This window comes from Somniosus microcephalus, chromosome 27, assembly GCF_052327205.1.
Source record: "Somniosus microcephalus isolate GS21.2 chromosome 27, FLI_Smic_1.0, whole genome shotgun sequence".
Lineage (NCBI taxonomy): Eukaryota > Metazoa > Chordata > Chondrichthyes > Squaliformes > Somniosidae > Somniosus > Somniosus microcephalus.
Window position 1 is genome coordinate 19,814,551 of NC_141013.1, and position 27,583 is coordinate 19,842,133.

Here is a 27,583-nt window from a genome sequence, read left to right on the forward strand (position 1 = left end):
AAGCCAAGCCACCCCCTCCCCTCAGCACCAAAGCCCAGAGCTCCCGCACAAACTCATCACTGATTTACCGGGAGGAAAAAAGCAATAGGATTTGTTCATAGTGTGAGGTGAGATCAACGGGGGGCCAGCATGGACCTGTTGGGCCGAATGGCCTGTTTCTGTGCTGTACATTCAATGTGATTCCTGTGTATTTAAGGAGGCGATTTTAACCCTTACTGGCCCAGCGAAAACCCGGCGGGTTGGGCCAGTTAATCGCCCCCTCTGCGCGCGTTGACCTGCACTGGCTGCCGGTCAAGCAACGTCTCAATTTTCAAAAATCTCATTTTAATTCTCATCCTTGTTTTCAAATCCCTCCGTGGCCCTCGCACCTCTCCCTAGCTCTATAGCCTCCTCCAGCCCTATGACCCTCCGAGATATCGGCGCTCCTCTAACTCTGCCCTCTTCAGCATCCCCGATTTTAATCGCTCCACCATTGCTGGCCGTGCCTTCAGCTGCCAAGGCGCTAAGCTCTGGCATTCCCTCCCTAAACCTCTCTTTCCTTCTTTAAGGCGCTACTTAAAACCTACCTCTTTGACCAACCCTTTGGTCATCTGCCCTAATTTCTCCTGTGGCTCAGTGTCAACATTTTTTTTTGTCTTATAACACTCCTGTGAAGCACCTTGGGACGTTTTACTACGTTAAAGACGCTATATAAATACAAGTTTTTGTTAAAATCGCGCTGGCTCTTAACCTGTCCGAAAACCGCCATGATCTACAATTTTAACCTGCTCTCCTGAACAGACGGCAAGGACACGCGTTCCCGGAGCCAACGGGGTCCTTCTTTAAAATGTCAGCTGTGGCTCAGTGGGCAGCACCCTCGCCTCTGAGTCAGAAGGTTGTGGGTTCAAGTCCCACTCCAGAGACTTGAGCACAAAAGTCTAGGCTGACACTCCAGTGTAGTGCCGAGGGAGTGCTGCACTGTCGGAGGTGCCGTCTTTCAGATGAGACATTAAACCGAGGCCCTGTCAGCTCTCTCAGGTGGACGTAAAGGACCCCATGGCCACCATTTCGAAGAAGAGCAGGGGAGTTATCCCCAGTGTCCTGGCCAATATTTATCCCTCAATCACCATTACAAAAACAGATTATCTGGTCATTATCACATTGCTGTTTGTGGGAGCTTGCTGTGCGCATATTGGATGCCACGTTTCCCACATTACAACAGTGTCTACACTCCAAAAGTACTCCAAAAGCACTCCAAAAGCGCTTTGAGACGTCCAGTGGTTATGAAAGGCGCTATATAAATGCAAGTCTTTCTTTTTTTTTACGTTTGCACGTTGCGGCCCAATAACATCGTTAAGACCCGACTGTAATTTTAACTCAAGAATGAGTTAAAATCAGGGCCTTTGAACAGGCAAGGGCATCACAGGAGGGCAGGGTACGTATGTGTTAAACGCTTTAAGGGCAATTTTAACCTAAACCGACCGGTGGGGAAAAGGCGGGTACGGGTCGGTCGCCCGCTTTACACCCTTGCCCGATTTTACCCTCCGTAGAGTAAAATGGGCAGCGCGTGTAAATGGCACCCTACCTGAAGCCACCTGCTTCCTGCTGGACGAGTTAGATTAACATTACCCCTATATATGTCTTTAAGAACTGTGGGCCAGGGTTTGCTTCTTCTGCGCTCCACAGACTCCCAATTTTCTTGTCCACTCACGCCAATATGTGCAAAATCAAAGGCCTGGCAAGTGCAGAAGTAGAAAACCTCGGCTCTTGTGTCTGATTAATAAGGAGTGGGTCGTAAAAACATTCATATACTAGTAAATTGCCTGAGGTATTGCCCAGAGTTTGTTGAAGATAATGGTTTTTTTAATGTACAAGAAGGCGATGGAGTTAGGAGAGAGACTTCAGGAACTGGCCCCACAGAACCACCTAATGGCCCGAGCCTACAACTACCTAGTGACATTTGACCTAGCAACAATGATTGGGAAAAGTTGTAAATGGTCATGTACAATGGTAAATGTTGACAAAAAAGTAAGGTTTGTGGAGAAGAAGTCTTTACCCAATACGAGATTTTAGAAAGTATATATATTTAATTTAAGGAGGTGATATTTGTACTTGTAACATTGCCTTTAATATATGATGTTTATTTTTTTTTCTTCATTTACAAATACATAGATGTTAATACACAGAATGACCACAGCATATGTAGGTATGAGGTTGTAGAAAAATGCCCTGTAAATTGTTTGAATTGTGTTCTCAAAATGGAGTTAGCCACACAATATGAAGTCACTAGTTAAACTGATTGCTAGGAAATAGCTGGGAAATTGAAACTCGTTAAAACCCTGAGATGTTTATTTAAGCAGGGCATTCCATACCAGCAATAAAACAGTGAGCACTGAGCTCAAGAATAGCTCATTAGTGGGACATAAACATGTCATGTCCTATCTGATCATGTGTAGAACTCTATGCTAAAGAAATACTGTCTCCCATTCAGCCAGCGCACTTCACACCTAATCTAGAGCTGTCTTTTGTCTCCACTAGTCCTATCACCATCTCGTCTCGTTTTGAATACCTCTTAATGTCTCTTCTCTTTTGTTCTCTCCCAGCCTGGCCTCTTAATCTATTTCATTCCCTGTGCCTCTTTAGTCTTGATAAAGGGTTTTTGACCCGGAACGTCAACTCTAATTTCTCTCCACGGAAGTTGCCTGGCCTGCTGAGTTTTTCCAGCATTTTCTGTTGTTAGTATCAAGTAGAACTTGGCATGCCTAGGTATCTGTGCCTCATTAACTTTGACATCTTCCAGAACTTGTACATAACTGTTAGAAGTGATTGACATCAAAAGAGGTGAACCCTTCAGACACGTGTCACCCAGATTGATCGATTGTATGGAAAGGGGATTTTCTTTGAACTTACAATGTATCAAGGGGTGCTTGGCACACCCCTCGTCAGATTCTCTTTGTCTTTGTTAGATTCTCTTAAATTCTCCTAGTTTTGATTAGATGTAGTATCTCTTCGTTAGTTAAAGGAGATTCTGTTTGTCTTCTCTTCTTCTGTAGTAATCTTTACCTAGCAGATGTGGAAGGTACCTTTACAAGTACAAAGTATATTCAGGACAGAGAGTAAGAGCACATCAAGTCAAATTGTATGGTTATACTAGCATACAGGCAGAAGGCAGAAGTGAGCCATGATCTCATTGAATAGCAGAACAGGCTCGAGGGGCTAAATGGCCTCCTCCTGTTCCTATGTTCCTATCTTCTTCTTTCGTATGGTAGTAGCAAATCAAATGTCAATATCTAAGTCAGATATCCAGGCCAAAGCTTCTGATGTAATTGCGTGGATATCTTATAGGCTGCCTGCGAATTTCCTCTGAGGGCAATGCTCAATGATGTGCTCCAGGGTCTGATTAGGAGCTCCACAGTCGCATGATGGGGATGCTTTAATCTTCCATCTATGGAGAAGGTGGCAGCATCTACCATGACTGGTTCTGAGGCGGTTGATGGTTGTCCACTGTTTGCGAGGAAGGTTTGATCCTTCAGGTTGTACTGTGGGGTCCTCTATAAGGAATCCATTCTGTATGTCTCAGTTCTTCCAAGCATTTCGCCATCAGTCATCAAGGCTGAGGGGAGATTGCTGAAGGGCTTTGGCGACGGTCCAAAATGGCCTTCTAGATTTGAGACGGGTTGGTGGTAGGTTGTTCAAGTCAGCCTGGATCGGCAAGTCTTTGCTGGTGTAGCAGTTGTATTCTCTGGAGACTGCGTATTCATGGCGTAGGTGTGGGGGTGCGATGTTTGCAAGCATGGGCAGCCAAGGTGTTGGTGTCGATAAAAGCGTACTGGTGATAATTCTCCTAGTATAATTCAGCTGGACATCAACGGATTTGACATGCGGACTTGATAGCCATGCCGGAGAGCAGTACTCCGCTGTAGAGTACACCAGGGCGACTGCTGACGTACAGAGGGTTTGAGCCTCTGCTCCCCATGTGGATCCGGCGAGTTTCTGGATCAAGTTGACCCTACTCTTTAGTTTCTTCCCAAGGTTCTGGAGATGCTGCCTATATGACAGGGAGCAATCAAGCGCGATTTCTAAATAGGAGGGTTTTTTGGCATGGTTTACCTATGCACCGCAAAAGGAGACTTTCAAAGCTTGGTTTGCTTGATGGGTGTTGAGGTGGAATGCCAAGGTGACGGTCTTTTGTGGGTTTGGCCAAAGTCGCCATCGACGGAAGTAGGCCTCCATCCGCTGCCCAAAACAGAGTCCAACAAGTTTGTATACGCTGATGACATTGCCTTGGCCACGCAAAACATGAATCTGTCCATCACCGAGCAGACCCTGACCAGTGATTTACAGAGGATGGAGGCCTACTTCTGCTGATGGCGACTTCGGCCAAACCTGCAAAAGGCCTATGTTCCTACAAGTTATCTGAAATTAAGGAATATGAGAGTTAAGCCAGTTAGCAGATACCGTCACTCGTGTGTACGGTGGATTCAGCTGAAAAAGAGGACCCAAGTAGAACAGATAGCCCAGTCACCAAAGGAGCTCATCACCTCGATGTTCCAGAAGCTAACGCCGCCGCCCCAGGGAAAGAAGATTAACTTGACTATGACAAGATCGTAGAAGCTCTGGAAACATTGCTAACCACCAGCACAATTCTATTCAATAGACTGGCTAGCTATTGATGTTAACTTGTCAACTATCGAAGGAGTTTACTCCTAAAGGAATTCACCCATATGCAGTGGTCTCCAGCACTGATCTCAACTGTAGTTAAATAGTCAGTGATTCAGAAAAGCTGAGGTAGAATGATACACTGAGTTGCCTTTACAGCTTGTTATTTATCTTGTTAACATGTGTTATTCAAATAATTTATTCACTCAGTAGCTAATGTAGGGTAGTAAGATGAACTCAAAATGAATCCAAACTGGGTGACATAAGGCAGTTCGGCGAGCCAATTTTGGTATCATTCACTTCGACACCACAGCTGGTCAGTGAACCCCAGACGATTTCTTAATGAGCAGTTAAAATGAGATGGGGGTTACAGATTCATCTGGTTCCTTGGTATATATTTTAGGATACCTAAATACAGTGTTCTTACAAGGCCTATCAGAGTATTTGTACATTTGGCTGTGTTACCAGCTACAAGTATTAGGAATGAATGGGGTAGAACAAGGCATCATATTTATATAGAGAAATGGGAAGTTTGAAATCCCCACCTCCTACCCAACCCCAAATATGTTCTGTGCAGCTTTGGAATTCCAGGTATATTGGTATTGGTACAATTACTGAAAATATGCTTTGATCTTCCTAAAGTCAGATGTTTCCGATCCATCAGCTTGTCTCACTCTGGGAACAGCTCAGGTTAATACATCAAATTACATTATTAAAAATACATTACTGAAAGCTGCCATTGATTTGGTTGCCACAGAAAACAGTAACAATGAGAAGCCCATCTTTATTTACTGCTTTCATGATTGTTAAATTAGGACAATCCAGTGCTGTTCGGTTAACACCCTTCCGCTGCTATTAGAATATACAATTTGCACAAAGTAAACATTTCTCTGTTCCATGAGGAATTCCCACTCTACTTGGTCAAAGGAAGAGCACTAGTGACAACGTCTAAGAGTCCATTGGTATGCTGACAAATATTCAACAACTTGTTCTCTTAGTGTTTCCGCATATAAACTATATATCTGATCTTAGTTATAATTCCAACTGAATATATTGCTAGGATCTTAGCTAAATTTTAAGATCACAGTTTAACAAGGATATTGGATAGTATGAGCAAAAGAATATGTATTATTCTGTAGAAATCCATTATATGTACTAAGATAAATGGATGAAGAATGTGTAGCATGAACTTGCCAAAGCAATGACAGATGTTGTCAATGGACAGTGATAAGGTCACCTTTGTTTAATGTTCCTATTCCAAGGAGAAAGTTGGTCAAGCCAAAAAAAATACAAACATTATGCAATAAGTAAACAGTGCTGTAACAATAAAGACAAAAAGACAATTGAAGCAACAGTTGGTAAGATTCATGGATGAATAAGAAAAAGAAAATAACAAAGAAGGGTGAGAAACAGCAGGCAACAAAAATGGATTGGAAAGTTAAAAGTATGGGTCAAGTAGCAAGGAATGGTGATCTGAAAAGAGTACGGCTTGTAAGCGGAACAGGAGGCAGAAAATCTGGATTTACTGATGAAAATGAAACCTGCTGGTGATGGCGGAAGACAGGAACAGAACATAGGTCACGCACTTTAACAGCATACTTATAGAGCAGCTCTAGACTGGAATTATGTGTTAATCTGCTGAACATCAATGAGATTTAACAAGAGAAAGTTGTAACAGGTGTTGTGACAGAATTAGAATGTTTCTCTTGTTGGGCTTGTATATATCTATCTATATATATAAAAGAGCTCTTCTGTCTGTCCCGATGTCTGTCTGTCTGTCCGTTCTCTATACGTTTGAAAGTTACAGAGCGTACCGACGCGCGCATCGCCTCAAAAGAAAGCTTGCGATTCCGGACCGGTCATAGGCGTATTTACGTTTCGGCCGCACAAAAATCCCGCCCGCGGTATCCGAAAAACGTTCAGCCTTCCGCTCATTAGCATCTCATTAGCGACCGTGTGACGTCGAGGCCGACCAATCGGACGGCGGGTTCCTTCCTGCAGTTGAGTGTCGAGTGACTCGACGATTGACCAATCCTACGCTTCGGTGGCCTGACCGGTCGACCAATCGGTGCGTGTGTGGGCGGGCCTTATCCTTCTGAACCGAGGTGAGTGGCTGCCATCTTGATTTTTCACAATTTTTTCCCCACACTTTCAGTGTGTTAGGGAAGTAAGGTAAATATTTGAATTATGTGTTAGGGAATTAATTAACAATTTATTTGAGTTTTATATTGTGTTTAGCAACCCCCCCCCCTCCTCCTCACCCTCGCGCAGGGGGTCTCGGGGCCTGAAGCTCAAAACATTTCTCTCTCTCTCTCTCTTTCTTCCCTCTCTCTCTCTCCTTCTCCTCTTCCCTCTCTCTCCTTCTCCTCTTCCCTCTCTCCTCTTCCCTCTCCTTCTCCTCTTCCCTCTCTGTCTCTCTCTACTTCCCCCTCTCAGGTTTCACGGTGTCGCGGACGGAGCGCGGGCAGGCCGCCCGAAGTTTCCCGCTCGCTAACGGCCGCCAAGCCACCCTTGCCTGCTCCCCGCGGGCCGCCTCGCGCCGCCCGCACCGACCGCGCATGCGCCGACCGCGCATGCACCGCCCGCCCGCAGCGGTCGTCCATCAGCCGCGCCATACGCGGGGGACCTCAACTCCGGTCCGTCCCGGCCTCAGAACCGGACCTCAGGCGCTAGGCAGGGGGAGGGGCCGGAGAGAGGGACAGAGGGGAGTGGGGGAGGGGAGGGGGTGGGGGAGGGTAGGTGTGGGGGTGGGGGAGGGGAGGGAGAGAGACAGGGGAGGGGAGGGAGGGAGACGGGAGGGGAGGGAGGGAGACAGGGGAGGGAGGGAGGGAGACAGGGGAGGGGAGGGAGGGAGAGGAGGGGACGGGAGGGAGAGGAGGGGAGGGAGAGAGGGGAGGGGAGGGAGGGATAGGACAGGGAGAGGACATGACAGGGAGAGGGGGGACACACAGGGGCAGGGAGACCAAGCACCCCAAAATTGCCCTCGCAACGCGGGGCTCCCCAGCTAGTACATATATATAGCCCCAATTTAGCAAGGACTCAAAAGTAATTCTTGCCGGTTGTCTGATGACTACCAAGTGACCATCCTCCTTGAAGGGGAGGTAAGCAGGATCTCTTTGGGTTAGAGGTGGCTCATCAGATGATACATCTGGTGATGGAAGGTTGGAGCCAAATCAACCCTCTGTGGCAGACACTGTAATCTGATACCTGAACCAAGCTGGCCCACAATACGATAGCAAAATACTGCGGATGCTGGAAATCCGAAATAACAACAGAAAACACTGGAAAAACTCAGCAGGCCAGGCAACATCCATGGAGAGAGGAACAGAGTTAACGTTTCAGGTCGAAACCCTTCTTCAGAACTGAGAAAAAAGCAGGAAATGAAACAGATTAAAAGGCCAGTTTGGGGGCTGGGAAATGGGGGATGAAAGAACAAAAGGGAGGTGAAGAGACATTAAGAGATATTCAAGACGAGACGGGATGGTAATAGGACAGGTAAAGAGACAAAAGATGGCTCGAGATGAAGTGTGAAATGCGCTGGCAGAATGAGAGACAGCTGCCATGTGGGAGAGAAAAAAAGGAAAAGGCACAAACCAAAGGTGTGGATAAAAAATATATAAAAATATAATAGGGGCCGAGGTTATGATCTGAAATTGTTGAACTCGATATTGAGTCCGGAAGGCTGTAAAGTGCCTAATTGGAAGATGAGGTGCTGTCCACAATACTTCATTGTTAATCACTGACCAGCCAACTAGCTCACTAGTGGAACCTGGAGGGTTAGATCTGTCAGTGCAGGCTGGGATTCATCCTACCTGGCTCAAAGTGACCCCACAAGCCAAGGTCCCAACAAGTAGGGCGGTGGTTCTAACTGAACAAGCAGCGGGAAGTTGCTCTGGTAAGCTCCATGGTTTCAGTTAGTTAAACGCCAGTGGTATCCCTGCATGCACTGGGAGGAGGGGTACCCAATCCTTGGCCCTGCCAACCTTTGCCTTAGCTTTCTGAATTTGGATAAGTGAGGTGTATCCTTACTGAGAGCGCGCACTCCATATCAGGCAAACAAAAACCTTACAGGTGGGTGTGGATTTCTCAGTAGCTTGATTTGGAGACTCTTAAACACGGTGATGGGTTTCCAGTTTTTCCACGTGAGTCAGACAACCAGTTGACTAAAAAAAATGAGACTTGGTTAAAAAGCCCAAACTGAACAAGTGTCATTTATTGAATTTTATTGCAGCAGCAATCAACGCAATTGCATCTAAATCATGGAACAAAGAAGGGGGCACTACCTCAAAGACAAAGGAAAATAATGAACTGAAAAAGACCTTGAACATGCAAATGATAGTGAAGTTGACTAAGAATGGTGACTTATAGGTGGACGGGTGACATCATGCATAGAAGCACTAATGCACTTGCCTGTGGTGTGATGGGGCATGGGCTTTTCCGATGATTTATCAGATTTGCTGAGTGGTGGTAATGACTTTTCCACAGGGGAGAAAGGGAAAGAAATTGATAACAGAGTCAAACAATACTTATCTTCTGAATCTCCTAGCAACAAATTCAAAAAAAGCAGCTTTGGCAGAAGATTGGGAACAGGGAATATTGAAGTATATTTTCCTCCATTTACTATTGTTAGCAAAAAAAAGTCACGCTGAAGGCTGCTTTATACTCAGCATTTTTTTTACTAATATTGATGAATGGAGGAAAATATTTGTGTTTAATGAGGGAACCTATTATGGAAGAAGAAATGAATTTAAAGTACAGTGGGGTAGAAAGAAGGGGAAAAAAAAGGATTGTAGCAATGGAAAGTATTTCCCAACATCTGGCCTAGGTGAGCTCCTGGCCTGACTTGGGCCTGGTGCTGGGAGCTTGCTGACATCAGGGGTGGGAAGTAGCACCCGGAAGCAGCTCTTAAAGGCTGCCGCTGCTGTTCAAAAGGACTGGTTAACTTTTGCTAGCCACAGAGTAGAAATGGTTGCAGAAAGGAGCAAGTCAGCTCCATCAACTGATGGAAATTTGCAGGTTCTTTTGGATGAAATGCAGCAATGGTTTGCCGCCTTTGACCTCCTAGGGTACCCTCCTCTGTGAAGAAACATGCACGCTGCTTGGTAGGAGATGGCCAATACATAACTGTATGCTGTAGGAGGTGGATTATACAGCAAATGTCTTTAATATATAGAGAAGCTGCAGAAATATTCCTGTTTAATGCATGTTTAATAGCAGCCCACTTCTGTTATGCACGCCATGCATAAGTTTTCAAATGCGAGCTAAGCCTCTCCGCTTTTACTTACAGGTAGTCAAAGGTCTGGAAAATGTTTGTGATATTCAGCTACTTAGCTGGCTGGTCCCTTTCTGCCACCACGATGTCAAAGAGAAATTACCTTCCCTTTTAAAACTATTTTAGCCGATAAGGTAAATTTTTCAAAACGGAAACAAATTGCTCCTGTGTTGTCATCCAATTAACATTGCAAAGTCACCTCCGTTATATAGCATCTGCTTGACCTAAACAAAATACTATTTAAGGACAACATTTAGACTAATAATGTTTTGTTGTGTCTTCTTCTCCCCTCCACCCCAAAAAAGACATTCAAATCTTAATTCAAATGGTTTTGTAATGAATATGCTAATTGGACAATTTTTAAGAAGCCACGCATATATGATTGCAGACTCCTTGTGAAATTATTACATCATGCATGAATGCATACAATCATAATACGTTCTTTGCATAATTTTCTATTTATTTCAAGAGCATTAATGTTAATTTTGAAGTTGCAGTAATATATTATCACTTAAAGGGGCTCTGTCCTTGCAGGAAATGTTTGGCACTTTCTCATATGTTTGCATGCACATGGCTTGATGATATTGATTGCTTTGGAACACTTCGATGCAGTCTAGTTCAGCCTAAGATAGTGGCTGGAGAGCGGTTGGAGTCATTGATAAGGGGCTGTGGTTTGTGTTTGTGAGAACGATTTGTGGCAGGGGCCAAAGATAATGCCTTCAGTATTTCACCCGTGGCTCTGAGTCAGAAGGTTGTGGGTTCAAGTCTCACTCCAGGGACTTGAGCACAAAAATCTAGGCTGACACTCCATGCATTACTGAGGGAGTGCTGCACTGTCGGAGGTGCCGTCTTTCGGATGAGACGTTAAACTGAGGCCCCGTCTGCCCTCTCAGGTAGACGTAAAAGATCCTATGGCACTATTCTGAAGAAGAGCAGGGGAGTTATCCCTGGTGTCCTGGCTTGCTGTGTGCAAATTGACTGCCGCATTTCCTACATTACAACAGTGTCTACACTTCAAAAAAAAAAGTACTTCATTGGCTGTAAAGCGCTTTGGGATGTCCGGTGGTCATAACACTACAGAGAGCCGGCACGGACTCGATGGGCCGAATGGCCTCCTTCTGTGCCGTCATGACTCTATGACTAAATGCAAGTCTTTCTTTTCTTTCCAATGTTTAGCTGGAGGGATGTGCAGTTCATCCAAGACTGGATGTCAGACAAATAGTCTGACAGCACAGAGGCAGTGGACGGGTTGAAAAAGGTGGTGGCAGTGTAGAGCTGGGTATTGTCAATGCACATGTGGATGCTGATCCCATGTCTGCAGATGAGGTTACCAAGGGGCAGCATCTATATGAGGTGGAGGTCAAGGATAAATCCTTGGGGGACTCCAGAGCTAACAGTGCAAAGTCTGGAAGAGAAAACATTGCTCAGTCTATGATTGGATAGATATGAGTGAAACCAAATAAATTCAGCCCCACTGAGCTGGACAGCGGAGGAAGGCCATTGGTGGAGGATGGAGTAGTCGACTGTGTCAATGGCAGTAGAGAGGTTGAGGAGAATAATACACCTTGGTCACAGTCATAGTCACAGAGTATGTTGTTTGTGACTTTGATTAAGGTGGTTTTGGTGCTGCTGCAGGGCTGTAAACCTCATTGGAGAGATTCAAACGTGGCGTTGCAGGAGAGATGGGCACAGATTTGAGCAGCAACAATATGTTCAAGGACTTTGGAAAGGAAAGAGAGGTTGGAGTTGGACAGTTTTCAAGGACAGAGAGGTTAAGGGTGGGTTTTTAAGGAGGGCAGTGATGACAGTAGTTTTGAAAGGGAGGGGGACAGTCTCCGAAGAAAGGGCATTGAGGGAGCAGAGGGTGGTCTGATGGACGAGATGAACTCGGAGAAGGCATGGAGGAAGATGCGAGAGAAACTAGAAGACATGGGAGTTCAGGGCTAGGGCATAGCGGGGTGGATGCTGAGGGGAGGTTTGGTTTGGTAGGAAAGGGGGGAAGGGAAGAAGTAAAGGTAGCTGAACGGCTGATCTCTATCTTGGTGACATGAGCTCCTCGCACTTGTTGTTAGGGTTGAGGGTGAGTGGAGGGGGCAGGGGAATGGGGATTAAGGAAATGATTGGTAGTGGAGAAAAGAAGCTGTGGGTTATCTTTATTTTCTTCCGTCTTTCAGATGAGAAGTTAAACCGAGGCTCCGTCTACCCTCTCAGGTGGACGTAAAATATCCTACGGCACTATTTTGAAGAAGAGCAGGGGAGTTATCCCCGATGTCCTGGCCAATATTTATCCATCAATCAACATCCCTAAAACAAATTATCTGGTCATTGCCACATTTGTGGGAGCTTGCTGTGCGTAAATCATCGGCTGCTGCGTTTCCTACATTACAACAGTGACTACACTTCAAAAAGCACTCCATTGGCTGTAAAGCGCTTTGGGACATCCAGTGGTCATGAAAGGCACTATATACAGTAAATGCAAGTCTTTCTTTTCCAAGATGATTCTAGACTAATGGATGGTTTTGACATAATAGAACTTTATGTCTGACTTTAAGATGTTCTGATCACTTTTCAGTTCTGAACTGTAAAGCCCTCAACAGCCACGATTCAGCTAGTGGTTTAAGTTTGTTTAAGATGAGGGGGGAGAAATTCGGATTCGCCCCGTTTGGGGCGCTAGTATTGGCGGTGCGCAACGTTTAGCGCCAGGCGCAATTTATCGCCACCTTGAGCGATATTGGGTAGCTGCGCCCCTGAAGGTGATTGCGGCGCTAAATCAGGCGCTGCACGATAGTCTTAAGGCGCTAACCCGGCGGCGCGACGTAATTTCTCCGCGGGCGCAGCGCAGGTGCTGTCAATTATCGATTTCATCCAGACACGCTGGCGCTGGCCAGCTCTTAAAGGGGCGGATCGATTATCATCTGCAGCCACACTCTGCGCCTTGTAGGCCTCAAACTCGACGGCAACCTACCTGTGGCGGGCAAAACTTCAACCACATGGAGAGGGCCAGGGAGAGAGCGCAGCGCTTCAGCGAGGGGGCATTGGATGCTCTGGTTGGCGCAGTGGAGCGCCGGCGATCTGTGCTGTACCCGGAGAATGGCAGGAGGCCTCAACACACCGAATACCGCAGAGCTTGGAGGGAGGTTTCCCAAAGAGTCACCTCCACCAGCATGGTTCCAAGGACTCCTGTGCAATGCAGGAAGAAGTTCAACGACCTCACTCGGGTCGTCAGGGTGAGTGCCTTTTTCAGAATCATCTTCATCCCTCCATCTGCACCTCACTTTATGGCCAGAGGGTGTGCAAAGCCCCAATGGCCAGCTGTCATCCAGGACCCATGGCCCTTTCTGGAAACACACACGCACATTCAGCTCAGTGCGTAATGTAAGGGCTATTCGACCATGGGAGGCATGTGATGCCAGATCAGGGCAGCATAATATAAGGGCTATTCAACCATGGGAGGCATGTGATGCCAGATCAGGGCTACATGTTTCATCACACCCCGTCCTTTCTCTTGCAGTCCAAGCAGGCGAGTAACCGCAGGCAACAGCTTCGGACCGGAGGAGGCCGGCACCACCTGCAGACCATTAAAGACCTGGAGGAGCGAGTCCACCGGATCATCGCAAGCCGGATGAGTGGCCCCATCGCCTCTGGAGATGCCGACCCCATTGTGGACAGCGATGGTAAGGTCATCACCTTTTTGACCTCTCTCCTTCCACTTGTTCCCCACACCAGCATGCTTTTTCACTCTCGACCCAATTCAGAGCATTGCAGCACTCATGCATCCCTTGCTGCCACCCTGTCCTTTCGCTAAAGCCACTCTTGAACCTCCCTGCTTTCAGATGCTGCATCACCAGCTCGGGAGGCAGGCCCTCAAGCTGCCACTGCGACTGACTCCGGAGGCGATGAGGAGGAGGCAGCTGGACCATCCGTTCAACCCTCAGGCGAGCCAGCCCATCTCCAGACTGAGGAGACTCCTTCCCTGGAGGGGAGCGGGGGAGAATGGTCTGAGGAGGATCCAGCTCCAGGACCCAGCGGCCTGCAGCAACGCGAGGGGGGTAGGGAAGCTTGGGGGCCGTCTCCCCAGAGGGCGAGTTGGGCCGTGAGTGCTGCTGCACAGACCGCAGAAGAGGTGCGTGCCCTCGCTGAAATGAGCGCCCAGGCTGGGCTGAGGCACACTGAGCTCATGGCTGCAGTGGGAAGGATGCCCGAATCCATTGAGACACTGGCAAGGAGTGTGCAAGACTTCGGCACAGCACAGGCAAGGAGTGTGCAGGACTTCGGCACAGCACTGGCAAGGATTGTCCAGGGCTTCAGCGAAGCAATGGCACCTGCAAGCAAGTGCTGAGTGCTGACACGCAGTCACTCGCTGGTCTCATGCAGATGCAGATTGAGGCCACGTGAGCACTGACTGCTGCCACCCTCACTGGATCGGGCAGGATTCCCCGGGGCCCTCGCCGCACCACAGCAGGCCAGCAATCTGTGCACCAGCCGATTGCTGCGCATGCTACGGTGCTGCCCCGTCAGAGTGCCAGTGTGTCGGCCGACTAGGGAGCTGCTGTCTGCTCTTAGGATGACAGCATTCCTGATGCCACCACTGGCACTTCTCCATTGCAGCTGCCACCACCTGTAGGACAGACTGCTGCCGCCCATGCAGAGTTGGAGCAGTCAGCAGCCGGGCCCTCCAGGCCCAGAGCTCGTCCAGGCTGTCCCTCAGGGGCATCTGCGGTTTCGGACAGTCAGCAGGCCTCCCCCAGCCTTGCTGCAGCCACTGGGGTCCCATTACGGAGGAACTGCAGGGCGGGAAGGGGCCAATGCCGAAAGGGAAGCAGATCACCATCGAGGGGTGAAATGAAGAATAGATTTGCCTTTCTAATCTAGGCTTTATTAACTTAAAAATCCTGTAGCACATCTTTCAACACCCAGTCCCAACTAAAGGCTGGAAAGAACTGAATTTAAGATGGCCACCACAAATCACATGACATCAACTACCAATGAGATTACAGCATATATCCCAAGGCAGGAAACAAACAACCAATCACAATACTTCTTACTAAACATAAAGAATAATCACCACATTCACCCCTCCTTTTAAAATATACTCCAACCTAAATAACCTTTACAATTTATAATTAATTATTTACAACTAAAACTATGCACAGACAAAATAAAACTATTCAACATGACACAATACTAAGTGAGCAACAACAAATAGTAACATTGCACATAAGTATTAAGTATCTCTCAACTAAAACAATATAATATAATATTTCAACAATTTTAAAACATTACTATCAATTTAAAAGTCCATTTTCAATCGGTCGACCGGATATCTTGTTCGTGTCGACCTTCTTAACCTTGGTGAAATTCCTTGCCCTCCCACACCAGGAGACACAGAAGTATCTTCTGCAGGAAGGCTATCCATAATCCCGATTTTCAACGGTTTCCGGATTAGAAATCCCATCAGGAGGTAAACTGGGACGGTCATGAACATCCATCGAGGGCTGACTAATAGAAGTATAATTATCTGCAGTCGAATTGGAAATATTCGTAGTATCTGTAACAGCATCCACATTATCTGAATCATGACTATTGTTAATATTCTCAGAAGAGGGCTGGCCACCACAAGGAGCCAAGTCTTTAATTGAAACGGTACTTTCTTTCCCATCTTGGAATCGAATATGAGCATATTGGGAATTTGCCTCCAACAGCTCCACCTCCTTCACTAAAGGATCATATTTTGACAATCTAACATGGCGTCGAAGCAGCACAGGTCCCTGCATAGTAAGCCATGAAGGTACCGAATATCCTGTAGTAGATCTCCGCGGATAGTTAAAGAGCCTTTCATGGGGGGTCACATTAGTAGCCGTTGAAAGCAATGATCTAATGGAATGCAGGGCATCAGGCAGTACCATTTCCCACTGTGTATTCTTAAGGTTCCGGGATGTCAAAGCCAACATAACTGCCTTCCAGATCACCCCATTGTATCGTTCGCACTGTCCATTACCCTGGGGATTATACGGGGTAGTTCTGCTAGTAGAAATTCCCCGACTCTGAAGGTATTCCTTCAACTGGGAAGACATAAAAGAACTTCCCTGATCCGAATGGATATACGCAGGCATCCCAAAGATGACAAAAAGTTGAGTCAGACATTTGATAACTGTAGCAGCTGATACATCTGCGCAAGGAAAAGCAAAAGGGAACCTTGAAAACTCATCCACAACAGTAAATATATATCGGTTTTGAGTAGTTGAAGGAAGAGGCCCCTTAAAATCGACGCTCAAACGTTCAAAAGGAGAAGTAGCCTTTATAAGATGAGCTCGTTGAGGCTTAAAGAAATTCGGTTTACACCGAGCACAGATAGAACATGATGAAGTCATCCGCTTGACGTCTTCAACTGAAAAGGGCAAATTCTTACTGCGTACGAAGTGTATCATCCTCATAACCCCAGGATGGCATAAGGCATTGTGAAGATTAATAAGCGTATCTCCGTGAATCACAGAACAATAAGCCCTCGACAGCGCATCAGCAGCAACATTATCCTTCCCCGGACGATAAACTATATCAAAATGGTAACATGCCAACTCAATCCTCCACCTCCTTATTTTATCATTCTTAATCTTTCCAAAATGTTTGACATCAAACATAAAGGACACAGACTTTTGACTAGTTACCAACGTAAAATGTCGCCCCGATAAATAATGTCTCCATTTACGCAGTGCTTCTACTATTGCATACGCCTCTTTCTCTATTGAAGAATGCCTTTTTTCACTATTGTTCAAGGTACGTGAGAAAAAGGCCACAGGTCTTCCATTTTGGTTCAGAGTAGCCCCAATTGCAAAATCAGAAGCGTCCGTCTCAATCACAAAAGGAACCTGCTCATCAATAGAATGCACAACTGCTCCAAGGATATCCTTTTTTAAATTATCAAAACACGTCCTGGCCTCCCATGATGGAGGATATGTCGTAACCCGAATAAGAGGCCGGATCTTCTGTGAAAAATTTGCAATCCAATTAGAATAGTAAGAAAACAGTCCAACAACTCGTTGCAAAGCCTTAGAATTAGTAGGACAAGGTAAATCAATCAATGGTCGCAGACGTTCTGGGTCTGGTTTAATCTTGTTTCCCGAGATAATGTACCCCAGTAGATTTACCTCAGTGGTCGAAAAGGTACACTTCTCTTTATTGAAAGTTAAACCAACTTTTTCCGCAGCTTGAAGGAATCTTTCTAAATTAGAATCATGCTCCACCCTTGATTTGCCACACACCGTGATGTCATCTAAGTATGAAAAAGTGTCAGAGAGAGAGTTATCACTTATAAAAGCATCCATTGCCCGTTGAAAACAAGCAACACCATTAGTAACACCAAATGGTATTCGGCAAAACTGATACAGCTTTCCACCAGCCTCAAAAGCCGTATATGGTTGATCCTTCTTAACAATAGGAATCTGATGATAAGCACTCTTTAGGTCAATAGTGCTAAAAACCTTATACTGAGATACTTTATTGATAAGCTCATCAATCTTAGGCAAAGGGTACGCATCTAATTGAGTATACCTATTAATAGTTTGGGAATAGTCTATCACCATTCGTTTCTTATGTCTCTCGTTAGTCGTGACAACTACCTGTGCCCGCCAAGGCGAACAACTAGGTTCAATGATTCCTTCCAATAAGAGACGTTGAACTTCAGAATTAATAAATTCTCTATCCTGACTGCTATACCTTCTTGACTTGGTAGCAATTGGCTTACAATCCGGCATCAAATTGGAAAAAAGTGATAATGGAGAAATGGATAAAGAGGTTAATCCACAAATAGATAAAGGTGGCTTAGTCCCTCCAAATGAAAGACTGAGAGACTCGTGTAACTGAAGCACATCATGACCAATCAAAATATCCGCACAGAGATTAGGCAAAACAGATAGGCGTATATCAGTATACGTATTACCTAGAAGAATCAATTTCACAAGGCAACAACCAGCTACTTGTGAAGTGAGAGTCGTCTGAGCCATACACACCTGATAGGAAACAGGCGAAATTTTCAAATGCTTCTCCTTTGCAAACTGAAGACTTATAGATACGGGCAGTACCGAGAGTTTTATAAGGGCCTTCACTTCCAACCCATTAACTTGGGCCGTAACTATAGCTTTGTTTAGGCCATGAGCAAATGCAGCAGAAATTGATGCAATAAACGCCCTATCTAAAGGCTGAATAGTCACAGAGGAGGTAATTGAACCTGATGATTTACACACACGTGCGTAATGACCTCTCTTGCCGCATTTACTACACACAGCCTCCCGAGCAGGACACTTCAGACGAGGGTGCCGGACGTTTCCACAAAAATAACACTTCTGAATCCTAGAGGCAACAGCCGCTGAAGTAGAAACTGTTTCAGAATCTAGTAAACCACTCCTATTAAGTCCACATAATTCCTTTTCATCCGGAACTGCCGAAACCACAGTCACAGGCCGATTAAAAAGAGCATAAGAATCCGAACTTCTCTGAGCCACATCCAATGTAGAAGCTTGCTCAAAAGCACTCTTAAGATCCAAAGTCTAATTTTCTAACAACCGCTGACGAATTGATCTAGACAGTAATCCATTAATAAAAGCATCCCGTACCGATTCTTCCTTATATTCTTCAGCCGTCACGGCCTTATAATTACAGTTAACACTAAGGCACCGAAGTGCTTGTAAATAAGTATCCAAAGATTCTCCCACCTGCTGCCTACGGGCAGATAGACGGTGACGTGCAAATACCTCATTCTTTGGTTTAAAAAAAATCTTTTCCAATGTAGAAATAGCCACTTCGTAAGTTTTACAGTCCAAAATATACTTATACACATCCGGAGCAATGTAGTTGATCAGCATATTCAGCTTATTTAGAGACTCTTGATCCAACACGCCCAAAAAGTTTTTAAATGTACAATACCAGTGTTTCCATTTATCATCCACTCCTGCAGAATTAGGGTCAGCATTGAATCGTTCTGGTTGAAGATATCGCTCCGGTTGAAGATATCGCTCCATTCTGACATAAAGTTAATAAATTGAAATGAAGAATAGATTTGCCTTTCTAATCTAGGCTTTATTAACTTAAAAATCCTGTAGCACATCTTTCAACACCCAGTCCCAACTAAAGGCTGGAAAGAACTGAATTTAAGATGGCCACCACAAATCACATGACATCAACTACCAATGAGATTACAGCATATATCCCAAGGCAGGAAACAAACAACCAATCACAATACTTCTTACTAAACATAAAGAATAATCACCACAAGGGGGAAAAAGTTGAAGGTGCTGCTGATTCCTGTTATTTGTTTCATTCAAGGCCGAGGATGCTGGTCTGAATGTTAGTTATGTTTTGGACAGTCTCCCGGGTGTGAGAGCCACTTATGTTTTGGACAGTCTCCCGGGTGTGAGAGTCACTTATGTGGCAGTCTGTTTGTTTTGCTTTTTGTTGCCATTGCTTTGTCATGCAGGAAGGAAACACATTTTGTTAAATAAACAACTTTCTTTATTCACAATGGTCATGTCTGTTCTTTACACAAATTTTGCCCTTGACCGGCTTAGGGGTAGCAGAACGGTTCCATTCATGTTCTTGGAATGGCAGCAAGCATTCCGAGAGGGACTAGAAGTGACTTGCTATAAGCCTCTGACGGACAGCCCTTGCAGTTTGTGCCTCCCTCCCGTCTTGGTGCTGCTCCTCCTCCTCTTTGAGGAAGTGTACTTTTATATTACAAAATGGCTTCCCAAGGTACAGAATAGAAAACACAAAATGGCCTCCATAGATTAGTAATTGCTAGTTCTGCTGAAAAAGCAGAACTCTCCAATTAACAAAATGACCTCAACTGTTAATTAGAACAAAGACCTTCAAAGGTACATACTGCTAGCCTCCCTATCTCTTTCTCATAGCTAGGTGAAGAGAGTCCTTGAGTCATGTATAAACCAGGATGGGGAGTCAGAGAAGAACAGAACTTATAGATTAGATAACCCTATCTGTAGGCATTCCTTTTTGTTCCAGTCCTTTTTATCCTTGATTACAGTTTGACTAACACTATATTTTTCTTGTTACTAATTATGATCTCAGACTTCGATCATGTGATTCTGAAGGCTTGCTTTAACTATAAATATGTTACCTTTTGCCTATGATCTTAGAAGTGGTCAGCGTAGCCATTGTCTACATGTCCGCTTCCCTTGTATACAAGAACTAATAAAGTCTTCCTTTGATGATACTTTGTGTTTAAAGAGTCTTACTCGGAAGTCGAGACTTCGACAGTCTTACTTGGAGGTTCCACCGAGATCACTTGCTGCCTTTCGGTAAGTCACGGACAAAGACATCATGAATTTCTAGTGACAGATCCTGAATGGCCACAGTGATGTTTTATCACATAATAAGGATTTCTCATTAGATACTGAATTGGTGTAGTCTGTTTCTTCCGACGGGAGTACTGCGATCAAGTTAAGACTCGTGTTTTAGATTTGAGTGAATCCTGTAACTTTTGCTTCTTTTATTTTTAACGTTAAAAGGAGGAGGATACTGACGACTCAGGTCTCAAAACTATCGGGCAAGGGAGACACGTCCCGGACTAATAAAGGTACCAGGTTGCGAAAGAGAGCGCTAAAATTAAAACTGCAGTATCAAGGGTGGGTCCCTTGAGCCGGGGTTAAAGTCCCGCGGCAGAAAGTATCGTTTGAGGATTGTCACTGTGTTTTAAAGACCTGTATTACCAGGCTCAGGACTATTCTCCGTTGAGATACCTTCTACGAGGGTTCAAGCCCCTCGCATTAAAGCATAAGGATTTTATATGAACATAGAGGTTAAGAATTATCGCAACCATTGTTTTCCGTTTTGTTTGTTGTTGACAACATTAAGACAGAAGACTTTCACATAAAGTATAAGTTAAATGTTAAGGACTCAGCTTGTAGTGGCGTACAACGCAACTGAGAATTGACTATTTGTTTAGTTTAGAGTATAAGATAAATGTCTGAGTATTTGGTCTGTTTGCCTGTTTGGGCGGCTGCATTACTTGTCATTTCTTTGAGTGTTGTTATTGTTATTGTTCATCACTTATGGTCCTTTGGACAGTCAGTAATAGTCGTAAGGGGGTAAAGGGTGAAACTTGCAATCTAGTAGAAGAGTGCCTAGTATAAATTAAGAACTAAAACTTTACTAAGATGGGAGCTTCACAGAGTAAGATCCCAGAAAAAGGGACTCCCGCTTTTTACATCTTTAACAACTATGGTCAAATGTCCACAAATGATTTATCTAAATGGTCTAAATGGACCAAGAAAGACAAACACCCGTTCCTCATAGATGGAACATTTAATCTAGACAGAATCACGTGTCTAGAGAACTGTCTTACAGACAGAGACCCACATAGAAAAGGTAAAAAGTCAGTAAATTGGTCTGCCTTTTCAGACTGGAAAAAGGAAGCAGAAAAGCGTAAGGACCGCAGTATACAAGCCAGTACATCTGATACCAGAAATAAGAGAAAGGACTTAGTAAGTAAAAAGACTAAACAAGATGAAATACTGACCCAAATGGCTTCAATACAATTAGCATCCCTGAAGCCTACCGCTCCTCGCTCTATTCACCCACCTTTATCCACGTCTCACTCAAGTGATGACGATGATGCAGGATGATACAGAAGACCGCCTCCTGCATACGTAGCCCCCCCCATTGAGAATCAGGAGCCAGACCAAGCTAACGGGGCCGCAGGGAATAATCCCGACCCAGAACACCCCACCAATAAAAACGGTCCAGGCCCTTGTACCAGATCCCAGTCAAAACCGGCCCAAGAAAATACTATGTATCCACTCAGACGTTTCCCCAACGTCCACAACCAAAACGGAGATCTGGTTGTCGTTCATCGCCCATGGACAGCTTCCGAACTACGGACAATAGTCCATGAGTTGCCGGACCCCTCAGAGGACTTAGAAAAAGCAATTAATGAGCTCAAAAGCATCGTTATTTGCCATCAGCCCACTATTGTGGACGTCGACCAGCTACTCAGAGCTTGGTTAAAAGATTCCAAATACCACCTTTTAACAGATGGTCCAGGTAGTTTCAACCATATTAACGACCATAGAATACATCAGCAATGGAATCCTGAAATACTACCAAACGATGCATTCTGGACCAACTTATATACAACAATGCATGCTAAATTCCCAAAAAGAACTAATTGGACAAAAAAAATTGAGACCACTCAGAAAAAGGACAAAGACGTTGAGGATTATATAGAAAGAATAGAAGCAATTATGGGGCAACATTCTGGAATGACCAAGGAAAATTACCAGATCCCTTTAATTAATGCCCTTGTAAATGGTCTCAGAACAGAACTTAAAGAACCATTGACTTTAGTCTGCCTGGATTGGAGACATAAAACAACTCCTGAATTAACACAAATTCTGAAAGGAGTTCAGGAGAGACATAGAGACCAAAAGAGTAAGGTTTCCCTCTTAATGGAGCAGACAGCTCCCGCAGCTCCGACTGCCCAGACTACCATTTATTATCAGGGCCACTACAGAGGACGAGGCAGAGGGTATAACAGAGGCAGATTTAGAGGAAATAGTAGAGGAGGGACTGGCAGAGGCCAGTGGAACGGAAGAGGCGCAAACTCTCCGTGTTTTAACTGTGGTCAGATCGGACACTGGAAGTCCGACTGCCCGTTCCCCAAGCAGCAGAATCAAGGATGGGGAAGTGCCCCAAACAATGTAAATACCCAAGCCCAGGTTCACACTCGTCCGCAGGCAGGTTTTACTACAGGGAATCCGTGGAGAGGTCAAAATACGGAAGGACAATTCGGATACCCAGGGCAAAATTATTCAGCATGACGCGGAGAAACAGCCCCGAACGTTACCCATATTCTTCAGTTACCTTTAGTCTCACTAAATTCTAGCGATGAGCCATATTTATCCATAAAAATGCAGGGACAGAGAGTCCCTTTTCTCGTTGACACAGGAGCCACAACCTCACTATTAACAAAGCAATACGCTAGGGGAACTCCGTGTACTGAAAAGAATGTCACATGTGTAGGACTTTCCGACGTCTCACAGACTATGACGTGGTCACAACCATCAGAAATACAAGCAGACAATTTCTCTGGCCAGCATGCCTTTCTTCTATCAGATGAAGCCCCCATGAACCTTTTAGGGAGAGATTTGCTGTGCAAAATGCAGGCAACAATAATTTGTTCAGAAAAAGGACTGCAGGTGCACATCCCTACCGATAGATGTACTATGTGCCCTTTACAAAATTGCTCCCCTCCCATCGTCTACCAGTGGACAAACAAAAACCAAGAATTAAGCCACACATTAATGATGATTGTAGGAGCAGTGCAATGTGTCTCAAGCACAGCCTCAGAGTACCAGAAGGATTTGAAATTAGACAGCTGGCACATGAACCTGCATTGCACTGCCTTTTATGACGACACGGGAAAGAACAAAACTATAAAAGACTGTTTTTGGGCCGGAACTTCCTGTTTAAAATTCGGACAATCTTTATTGGACCCGAAGGAATAGCAGCTGCCGTAACGTTAACTCCAGAAGCATGGGATCTGTTTCAAGTCAAGGACTCTAAACCACACTGCACTCTCGCTGTCGCAAACGGCCGTCACCCAAGAGATCTAGGGCCAATGGTCCTCCGTTTTTGCTGCGAAATGATCACCCAATTGGTGACCAAGCCCCGAACAGATTTATCAGAAACTCCTATTTCCAATAGTGACTTAGCGTACTACGTAGACGGGTCAGCCCTTAGGGATGACAAGGGATCACCTAGGGCTGGATATGCCATATCAGATGATCATTCGATTGTGGAGGCGCTCTCACTACCTCAGTCCTTTTCAGCGCAACAAGCAGAACACTTCGCTCTTACAAGAGCTTGCATACTGGCTACTGATCAAACCGTTAATATTTATACCGACTCCAGGTATGCTTTTGGGGTTGCCCACGATTACGGACAGATCTGGAAATTAAGGGGATTTCTCACTTCCTCAGGTTCAACCATTAAGAATGCTGAACAAATCAATAATCTTTTAAAGGCCCTCATGTGTCCCACCAAGATTTCAGTTATTAAATGTCAGGCTCATACAGGTAGTCAGGATCAGATATCAGTGGGTAACGAACGAGCAGACAGAGCTGCTAAGTCAGCAGCTTTGTCTGATACAGGGCCACAAGTTTCAACCTTTGTTCTGCGTCAACAGAAATCAGACAATGACCCACTGATGTTTTAGCCTTTCAGTCACAGGCTAACTCGGACGAAGTGTTAAGTTGGGCAAGGGATTCTTGCTTTAAAACGCCTGAAGGGGTATGGGTTCACCATGACGGCTGCATGGTGGCTCCTAAATCTTTACTCCCATGGATTGCCCGATGCGTTCATGTGTTCACGCATGCGGGCAAAGGGGGGATGGCAGACTATATTAATCAAACATGGTATGCACCAGGTATTTCGGCAATTGCAAAACAAATCAGTGAAAGGTGCACCACATGCCAGGAAATGAATCCAGGTAAAGCAGAGAAAGTACAGTCTGCCTCCCACCCGAATCCATCAGGCCCTTTTGTAAATTTACAAATGGATTTTATTGATTTACCTCCATGTCTAGGATTTAAGTATGTATTGGTAATTATAGATATGTTTTCAAGATGGGTCGAAGCCTTTCCATGTAAAAAGAACGATGCTGTAACAGTAGCAAAGTGTTTGTTAAAAGAAATCATACCAAGGTTTGGAATACCTATGCAGCTTTCAAGCGATAGGGGATCGCACTTCATTGGAATAATTGTAAAGGAACTATGTAAAGCTTTGCAGATTAATCAGCATTTTCACTGCAGTCATCATCCGCAATCTTCAGGACTGGTAGAAAGACATAATGGAGTGCTGAAGAATAAACTTTCTAAACTTTGCAATGAAACTGGACTTAAATGGGTCGAACTATTACCCTTAGCATTGATGATAATGCGAGCAGCAACTAACAGGACAACTGGACTGTCGCCACACGAGATCGTCATGGGGAGACCCCAAAGACTGCCATTCTCAGCACCATTTACGGTTAAACAAATGGACATTCATAAAATGGACGAAAGTATGCTAAACTATTGCATTGCATTAACTAGATGTATTTCTAGCTTCCACCAACAGGTAAAGGAAGCTCAAACGGAACCAACAGAAGGAAAGTGCCATAACTTGGAACCTGGAGATGACGTCTACGTAAAAGTTTTCAAAAGAAAGAACGGTCTGCAGCCACGCTTTGAAGGACCGTATCAAGTGCTCTTAACAACAAACACAGCCATAAAAGTCAAGGAAAGATCTTCCTGGATTCACGCATCCCACTGCAAGAAGGCACCGAATAGAGACAATTGAATCTTGAAAGACTTAAACAATGAAGATGTTACTTATATTTTGTATACTAATCGGACTACTGAGTCTAATATACCAGGGAGATGGGGAAAGATCCCGAAAGAAACGAGAATTACACGTGAATACTTTTTTGTACATATAACCAACATCGTTAAACATATTAGAGATGCAGTGAGTCAGTATGAAAACCCAAAGAACCAAGGATGGTTTGACTGGGTAGTGGGGGGATGGCTGGGATCAATAGGACAAACGTTATTGCATGGATTAGTAGTAGTGATAGCAGTGATTGTATGTATTTTTCTATTTTTCACAGTGATTAAATGCTGTTGCAATAGGCTAGGTGAGGCAGCTATACCAGGAGGAAGTATGATGATGCAGAGGGAAGTAAATGAAGAAGAGAAGAATGGTCCCCTAGGGGAAGAAATGAAATGATTGAATAGGATAAACATTTAGGGGCTAGATTGGGAACAACAGGCTAGGGAAAAAAAAGAGGACTCCAGGAGCACTTGAGCTCATGAAGACCCCACAGGTCAGGCATAAACTGTGCAGGTCACCACCATATTTTTAGTCCTCCTCTATAAGCTGTTTGTTCCCTATCTCCTTAGAAGGTGTTTAGTCACGCCCAACCTGCAGGCTAACATAAGCTGCAGGACATAGACTGTAATCTGCAGGCTAACATAAGCTGCAGAAAAGAGAATAAAACCTGCAGGCTAACATAAGCTGCAGGAGTACCAAGCAGATATATATCAAGAGCCCCAGCAATTGAATAGAGCACAGTGAATAAAGTAAAATCCTTAGGATTGGATTGTCCTAGTAAGGACAAAAGGGGGGAATGAGGAAGTGTACTTTTATATTACAAAATGGCTTCCCAATGTACAGAATAGAAAACACAAAATGGCTTCCATAGATTAGTAATTGCTAGTTCTGCTGAAAAAGCAGAACTCTCCAATTAACAAAATGACCTCAACTGTTAATTAGAACAAAGACCTTCAAAGGTACATACTGCTAGCCTCCCTATCTCTTTCTCATAGCTAGATGAAGAGAGTCCTTGAGCCATGTATAAACCAGGATGGGGAGTCAGAGAAGAACAGAACTTATAGATTAGATAACCCTATCTGTAGGCATTCCTTTTTGTTCCAGTCCTTTTTATCCTTGATTACAGTTTGACTAACACTATATTTTTCTTGTTACTAATTATGATCTCAGACTTCGATCATGTGATTCTGAAGGCTTGCTTTAACTATAAATATGTTACCTTTTGCCTATGATCTTAGAAGTGGTCAGCGTAGCCATTGTCTACATGTCCGCTTCCCTTGTATACAAGAACTAATAAAGTCTTCCTTTGATGATACTTTGTGTTTAAAGAGTCTTACTCGGAAGTCGAGACTTCGACATCTTCTGCTGGTGCTTCAATGTCTGGTGGCATTGGCTGGGTCCTGAGGATTGCCAGGTTATGCAGCATGCAACACACAACCACGAAGTGGGAGACTCGCTCAGGTGAGTACTGAAGGGCTCCTCCGGAATGGTCCAGACAGCGGAACCGTTGCTTCAGCACGCCGATTGTGTGCTCAATGATGTTCCTGGTCGCTTGATGGCTCTCATTGTAACGTTCTTCAGCAGGGGTGCTGGGCGAACGGAGCGGGGTCATCAGCCAGGGGCACAGAGGATAGCCCTTGTCCCCGAGAAGCCAGCCTCCTGGGTGAGCCGGGGCCTCGAAAAGGTCTGCCACAGAAGTCTGGCGCAGGATGAAAGCGTCGTGGCTGCTGCCTGGAAAGTGGGCATTCACAGCCAGTATCAGCTGTCGGTGGTCACAGACCAGCTGCGCATTCAAAGAATGGAACCCCTTTCGGTTCTCTAGAGGCGCCTGCAAAGCCACATGTGTGCAGTCAATGGCGCCCTGCACCATGGGGAAGCTGGCTATCCTTGCGAAGCCCTCTGCGCGCTCTCGCTGCTTGTCCGGGGTCATTGGGAAGGTCATTGCCGTCTCCTTTTAAAGAGGGCATTAGTCACTTGATGGATGCAGCAATGCACCGCAAACTGTGAGATGTTGGCAATGTCCCCAGTAGCGGCCTGAAAGGAGCCGCTGGCATAGAAGTTTAGAGCCACAGTGATCCTCACAGTCACCGACAGAGATGTCCTGCACCTTAGTTGAGGCTGCAGATCTGGCTGAAACAGGTGGCAGAGCTCAGTGACCACCTCCTTACTGAAGCGCAGCCTTCGGAAACACTGCTCCTCCGACATGTTGATATACGAAAACTGTTGGCGGAAAACCCTGGCAGCGTAAGGTCTCGTGTGGCGACGTCTGTAGGCCCTCCTCCGTCTGGCCAT

The 27,583-nt window shown here is 45.1% G+C and overlaps 1 long non-coding RNA gene across 1 annotated transcript; it reads left to right on the top strand.

Moving 5' to 3' along the window:
- The first annotated feature begins 21 nt into the window (after window positions 1-21).
- On the top strand, window positions 22-26,620 carry LOC147100038 (uncharacterized). The gene is made up of 3 exons (XR_015073818.1): window positions 22-107; window positions 20,428-20,495; window positions 25,024-26,620. It is a non-coding gene; the product is annotated as an uncharacterized LOC147100038 (long non-coding RNA).
- The last annotated feature ends 963 nt before the right edge of the window (window positions 26,621-27,583 follow it).